This window comes from Augochlora pura, chromosome 2, assembly GCF_028453695.1.
Source record: "Augochlora pura isolate Apur16 chromosome 2, APUR_v2.2.1, whole genome shotgun sequence".
In the NCBI taxonomy this organism is placed as follows: domain Eukaryota; kingdom Metazoa; phylum Arthropoda; class Insecta; order Hymenoptera; family Halictidae; genus Augochlora; species Augochlora pura.
The window spans coordinates 15891542-15898776 of NC_135773.1; positions in this window are offsets into that span (position 1 = coordinate 15891542).

Here is a 7235-nt window from a genome sequence, read left to right on the forward strand (position 1 = left end):
GCTTCCTTAAATCTCCTCACGAGGGTAGCCGAATCACACGTCAAACGCAGAGACAGACGTTTTTGTTGCGAAACGAGTGAGAGAGGAGAGAGGAGAGAGAAAAAAGTGAAAAACTATATATATATATACGTAGTGCGAGCCACGGGTCGCCAACGCCGCCGCCGATGGGGTGTGTAAGAGTACGCGGGCACCGAGATGAAAGGGGGTGAAGGACGCCAGAAAATGTGGGGTGGTTTTAGGTCCTCCATTCAATTTATCGACGGATTGACAGCTCTGTTAGGCCCTTGTTACGCGGCGGCACGTTGCCCCGGAACGAAGACAGAAAGCAGAGTAATAGAAAAGAGCCGGCGATTCTAATCGTGCTTCTTTCCGTCTTGCATACGTTTCCAGGGAAAAGTCGGTCCGTTTCGGTGGACGATTCTGAAACGAGGGTGCACTCGATGATAGTCGGGACTGCATACGCTGTCTAACGAAACTGCGGATCTTGTCGGCAAAAAATAATTGTCGATTGTATCGCGCAGTTCGTTCGTCCGTTACCTAATTCTTCTGCTCCGATCGTGAAGTAGTCGTTGAAAATCTTTTTTCCCAAGATGAACACATTTTTTAACCGACGTTACTATTCGACTTATTATTCGACATATTATTTGTATTATTATTCAATTTATTCTTCGACTTATTATTCGATTTACTATTCAACTTATTATTCTACAAACTCATCAGCTTACACCTCTTGAAATAGTTCTCAATATTTTGTAGTTAATTTCCTGAGATGACATCGCGTATAAAATAGTTTATAATAATTGAAGCGTTATAATTTACTATGTATAAATTATGTATATTATTTAACATTAATATAGAAATTAAATAGACTATCTAATAATCGTATAAACATTTGATCTATTATTAAGCAATAATATAAAAATTAATTATACTGTTTAATAGTAATATAAATAGTGTTATAATTTACAGCGTAAAAAGGAAACTCGCTTATAATTGAGGGGTATATCTGAATTTTTTTCCAGGCTATAATAGTAATCTGGTTCGAAGATACAGCGGGTGCAGTGAGAGAAAACAAAGTTTCGTTTTCCCGAAGTTTCCGCAAGTTACGATTGAATTCTAGTTGCTGTATAAACAGAAATTATTGTTTGAAAATAAGATGCACTGATGGCGAACAGTTTGTACGGCGGAAGACAGATCGTGGAAATGGTAGGTATAATTTTAGAGAAATTGGAGAACGTTGTTCAAACAGGGTAGCGAAACAAAAAAAAAAACGCTGCTGCGGAAAGTTGTCTCTCGCGGCTGGAATCGACCGCGGTGTACCGAAGCTCAGGGATTATTGAATGCTACGGACACAAAGGGACAAACTTTCTCCCGAAGTTTCGAAACGCGTCATTGATTCGAATAAATATTTACGGGCACGCTAATGGGAGGCCGTCGATAACCGTGCGATGCACGTGAAGCCTCGATTAGCTCGCAACGTCTAAAGTCCAACGATTAGGTGTAGCTTGGCTGTACGCCCGAAAATCCAGAAAGCAATTATGAAGCGGAGGGAATCGATTCGAAGTCTCGAACATGCAGAATTTGTTGGATTTCTGAAAGCACTTTGAACGAAATCATGAGACATTTTTACTCTTTATTTCCTCACTAAATTTCTTCTCATTTTAAATGTTCATCGTTTTTCATTAGAGTAAAATCAGTCACGATATACTTAGACAAAATTAATTATTGTTCTACAATTTTTATCTCAGTTTCTTATTTATCTATTTATTTTTAATTTATATTCTTACTTCGAAATTCTATAAATCTATATTACAAATATTTCTATTTTTATTTATAAGAACCATATTACTGATACAAGTATAACATCGTAAAAATAAGAACGAGTTATAAAACACAATATAAGATTAGAGAAGATGGAATTTATAAGAGTAATTACTTTCATCAATTTATCGCAAATTGTATATTTTGACACTAAAGCTGATTTAATCTTTGCGCGCTTTTTATTATAATGGACGCTTGGTTTATAATATTGATCGATTCATTTTCCACGAAAGTGTTTCTATGATTCCAGCAATTTTAGTTGGCCTAGTGTTAACGAACTTCTGTTTATTTACTAGATTGTAGTAAAAATTATGTTTCCAGTGTGAAAAGAAACTCTATCGCCCATATTATAATAGATGTATCAATGAAAGCGGCGAAACGATTGACGATAGCATAGAATCTTGACGAATCAACGAATTCGAACAAACATAAGGAAGTTCCACGGGCCACGGAGGTTAGATTCCGTCTCGATTTTTTTGCGGATCTGTTTCCGAAGAATCGGAAGTCCTAACGGAAGCCTCGGTCCAATTTATGCAAACTAATCTAGCTTGAAATCTGTCCATTGTGCACAGTAACCGTTTCACGTAGGACGCGGTGCTACAGATTAAATCGATATCTTGATCTGCGGTTGACGAGTACAGTTGGTCACAAAGCTAGCCGGAAAACTTTCGGTTGCGTCTCTCTCTCTCTCTCTCTCTCTCTCTCTCTCTCTCCCTCTCTTTTAAGTGGACGCTTTTTTCCTGATCCTGGTCGGTGACCGTTAGCAGCGATAAAAATCAGCGTTTCCACATATTCAAAATATGTCTCTCATGGTAATAGAAACTCGGAGTTCGACGTCTTGGAGCTGCGGCCTCGATGCGATCGAAACCTTAAAAAATTCCATCTGTCCAGAGAAAAGTTCGTTACCGTAGTTTTTTCCGTTTCTGTACGGTCCTCATCGATGATCGCAACGGTCACATAACATTCTCTGCCGTGAGATACAACATTTCATTGCGTTCTTATGAAGCTGGTCCATTCGTATCTCTATCTCTTTAACCAAGTCAATGTCAACCACGAGATATCTCGTGGTAGACGCCCACCTCGATGCGTCTGTTAAATGCTAGTTATTGGCAAAGAAAGGATTTATTTATTATATTTTTCTCCTCTTATTACTTTTACTATTATTTTTATTTCTTATTATTCTTCACTTGTAATTATTTATCATTTATTATTACTTCTTACTTATTATCATTTATTTATTTGAAAGAAAGAAACGTTGGAACAGATGTCTTCAAAATTGGCTTGACAGTGAATGTGGTAACATACATTTTATAAGTTGAATGTAGAATAATAAAAATTAAAGTACCGAGAACAGGAGATTTTTAACGCCAATTAATTCAAAAACTGAATACAATAAAAATCATTCTTATAACCCAGATCCATTAGTATCTCTATCTCTTTGATCTTAGTTCTAGAAATTAAAAGTAGAATATTAAAACCTAAAATACCGGGGACACGCGATCGGTAACGGCACAGAAAACCAAAAAATGAAGACAATAAGGATGATCCTAGAGCAACTGTGTTCCGACATTGATCTCGATTCCATTCGCAAGCCACATGTTCGCCAGTGGGCGAGCACGAGATTAATATACGATCGGTATTATTATTAAGTGAGGATGGTTAGGCGGCGTCTGATAATTAAACGACTCTCCAACGAGCTCGCGTTACGATTCCCTCGATCGGACGGACTAGGAAGTAAACTCTAACAAGTCTTCTTATCACGCTAAGGTTGCCATTAGACTCGTGCAAACAAAATTTGACGGCATTCGAGAAACGAAATTGCTTCGTCGCCGGAACGTCGCACGCCAGAGATACAACGAGAGCTGGACGATTGCCCAGATCGATGATCGACAACGTAAATAAGTGCTCAGAGACAATGCTAATTCAACAGTGTAATACTCTATTATTTCTTTATTTTTAAATCGTAGATGCGTCATTTTGCCCTCCAACGAGAATTAGGAAAGTATTTCTGTTTCGAGTCGAAGAGTGGCTGCACACCATTTTCTCATAGTGCGTTGGATTACCGAGATTAAGGAGGACTGGTTTGTTTACACCTTTCGACGACGAACGAGCAGGATATTTTTGGAAAACGTCGGAAAACACGCCGAGGGGCGCGTCGCTTTGTCTACGTAATATTAGAGTCTTGACAGGGAGGCTATCACCGATTAGTGTGGGTCTAGAAGTCCCACTTTTTGTATAAACCAATATAGAGTCCAGTGATAATTGTCTGGAGACGTTTTCTGTGTCATAGTACAACTACCAGGGTCTACTTGTACAAAATTGATTGGTTGAAGCTGTTATTTGATGATCAATTAAGTCAGAAAATGTTTAGTCGTTTTTAAGGGCGATGGAAGACTTTTTTGGGGTATTATATATTTCTTTCAGAAATTCTTGTTAAATGTGTGATTGAAGAAAAGTAGTAGGCGCCCTTTTTAACACTTACAGGATTATAATAGTTTTTTTCTTAATTTTATTGGAAATATTTTTCCCAATGAACTATAACGATAACACAAATTATCGTTAAGGTTATTATGCAACGTCTTTTATTTATTGGTTTATTATAACATAATGTTAACTAAAATAATACAAAATTATGAAATTAAATTACTCTACAAAATGATACGCTAGTTATGATATTCTGCGAAATAATATCTTTTGGTTGTGAAGCAAAGATGAACATTTCACATAGTACAATACATATATTACGCGTCCTATTTTCTACGCGATGTTTAGCACAATTTGCATACCTTTTCATTTGTTTCGCTATTTGCATGTCGTTTGCTGGAAAATTGCTTTTGTACCAATACCCGTCTTTTTAGAATAAATAATACAATTATGTTTATAATTAACTACGACAATCGCCAATTTTAAAATCGTGAAAAATATTTCCCTTAGTCGAGAAAGGGTTAAAAGATAGGGTAACATTACAAACTAGAAATATAATAACCTTGACTGCTTCAATGAAAATTGTACAATAATAATTTATTTATTTATTTATTAAACTCTTCAGGAATACAGCCACACATGTGTACGTTTACTTTTCTTAAAATTGTAATTACTCTAAGTATAAAAACAATGAGAATCAGTTGAAAAACTATTCGCTACAGAATCCCTCAGCAATACCGAAAAAACCTCATCGAATGAAATGAAATGGATGATAAATAAAGTAGAAACAATTAAATAGATTGTTCCCTACTCTAAAAATTTATCTCTGAAGAGGTTAATACTTCAGAACACGATTCGACATTTACTTGACTGGTTTATGAATGAAAATTTCGAAGTGTTAGCTAAACTGGCCTGTGATACGGAACTAAAATAAGTAGACAGACAAACTAAATACATTCAGATGAAATAATAAATAAAATCTAAACGAATTAATGCCACGATAAAGCCGTGCGCTGTTAAAAAGAATTTGCGAGCACAGGGTATCGGCAAACGGTTCACCGTAATTTTGAACGAAACGTTTAGACAACCATCGCCAGTCGCGCCATGCAATTCCGTAAATCTAATTACAAGGTTTAAAGAATCGAGGTACAATGGCCGCGCGGCGTTTTACTCGAGTTCTCATTTTTCAGGTCAGAACGGCTGGAATTGAAAAAACACAAAGGTCCCTATTTTTCCTCGGAATGATCTTCATTCGGCAAAGAATATAAAACAGTGCAATATAAAGCGGCACAATGCCGAATTTCTAAAAACCCAATTTTTCCGTGCATTCAATTGCTAATAACTCGCGCGCTCGAGAATTCCATTGTCTGTTAATGCAAATGTCGAGGAATTCCGCGCGGCTTTTGCCAAACAGCAATGTTAACGTCGGCGAATAATAATCTACCGAAACGACTTTTACACAGATGTTATCAATTGCAAAACAATTATATGCATTCAGTCTTCATTTTTATGCAATTAATCATGTCTCACTATTCTTCATTTATAATGCATTGACAATGCAATTTAGTGTACAACAATAAAAAGCGATCTTAAACAATCAGTAGGTGTCTTGAATTTTCATTTGACGTTATTTAAATAGAGATTATGCATTTTGAAAGAGATTATGAAAAGTTGACTTTTTGTTCAAGGAATGGAGTTTTCCGACAGCCGGCGATCGTTAAAGAACGCGTTGACAAGCAGGCCAAGTTAAAGGCATCTGCGTCTTTTTATTGCATTGCTGGGTCTTATATAATTTTGGAGACCTAATAAGAACGACCTGAGTGGTACAAGGAACGGTCACGCTTAAAAGCCAATAAAGTAGTTCAGGTCACAATATTCATGTTTGAACAGCAAAAGCCTGTTTATTATTCCTGAAATCGTTTCCACGAAGAAGAACGTGCAAAAGGACAAAAGTTGAAAATTGTGGAAACCGAAAATGTTCATGTCGTACGCAGGTGTTTCGTTAATATGCAAAATGTGATCAAATAAATAGTATTTATTAAATACAACGTATACCTTCTAAAGGAATATTGGAAGTGGAAAAATATTTAAATGTAGTTTAAAAAAAATTGTTGCTGCATACAAAATTCTTTTATCTCTTACAAAATGCACGCCATTTAATTTATAAAATAGAGCAGACGCTGGCTCGAGATGCATTCGAAGGGAAGAGCTCGCTGCAATAATGAAAAATTATGGAAAGCATGAAAGTTTCAAATGTTTTCTATTTCTCGACTCAAGCTTAAAAGACATCAAAGCTCATCATTCTTATTCGAAAAAAAACTATCCTTCGCCATGTGACATATTTACAACTCTCCATCGAGATTTACTGCTTTAATGAGGGTCCAATCGATCGTTATTATAATCAGTATCCCACGGATGAACGATTTCGGTAGCAAACGAAACTCTTTCAAATGTTTAACAATGGCTATCTGACATTCGGAATCTAATTCAAAACAGCAAAAGTAGATCACGGCCATCGTAGACCCTCGGCGTATTGAATTCCCGCAGGTCCGAAGGTCCTCGGAAAAACAGAACGACCCATCCCCACTAATTCTCGGAAATTATTGTGACTCGGAGAGCACATAAAACGGCATAATATACAATCGGGTAACAATGGTAAATTATTAGAAATCCAATTTTCGTTATGCGCTTCGCTTTTACGAGGCGTAAAAGACCGAAGGAAAGGTGGCCCCGTGCTCTTTCCCCGGTCGCGGGGTACCGTGCTTCGCCCGCGCCAAGGACCCTCAAGCCTCCCCAATATTTTCGTACCTGATAATTTGCGCAATAAAATTATAAAAGCACGGGACGGCCCTCGCAATAAGTCGTCGGCCAGCAAAAACAACCACCGGGAGAAAGGTTGCCAGGACTTTGGAGATCCCTTTTGTGCGAAACTAGAGCAGTCCTAATTTTAATTGCCGGTACCCATCATCTCGTTGCGTACTCGCTTTTGC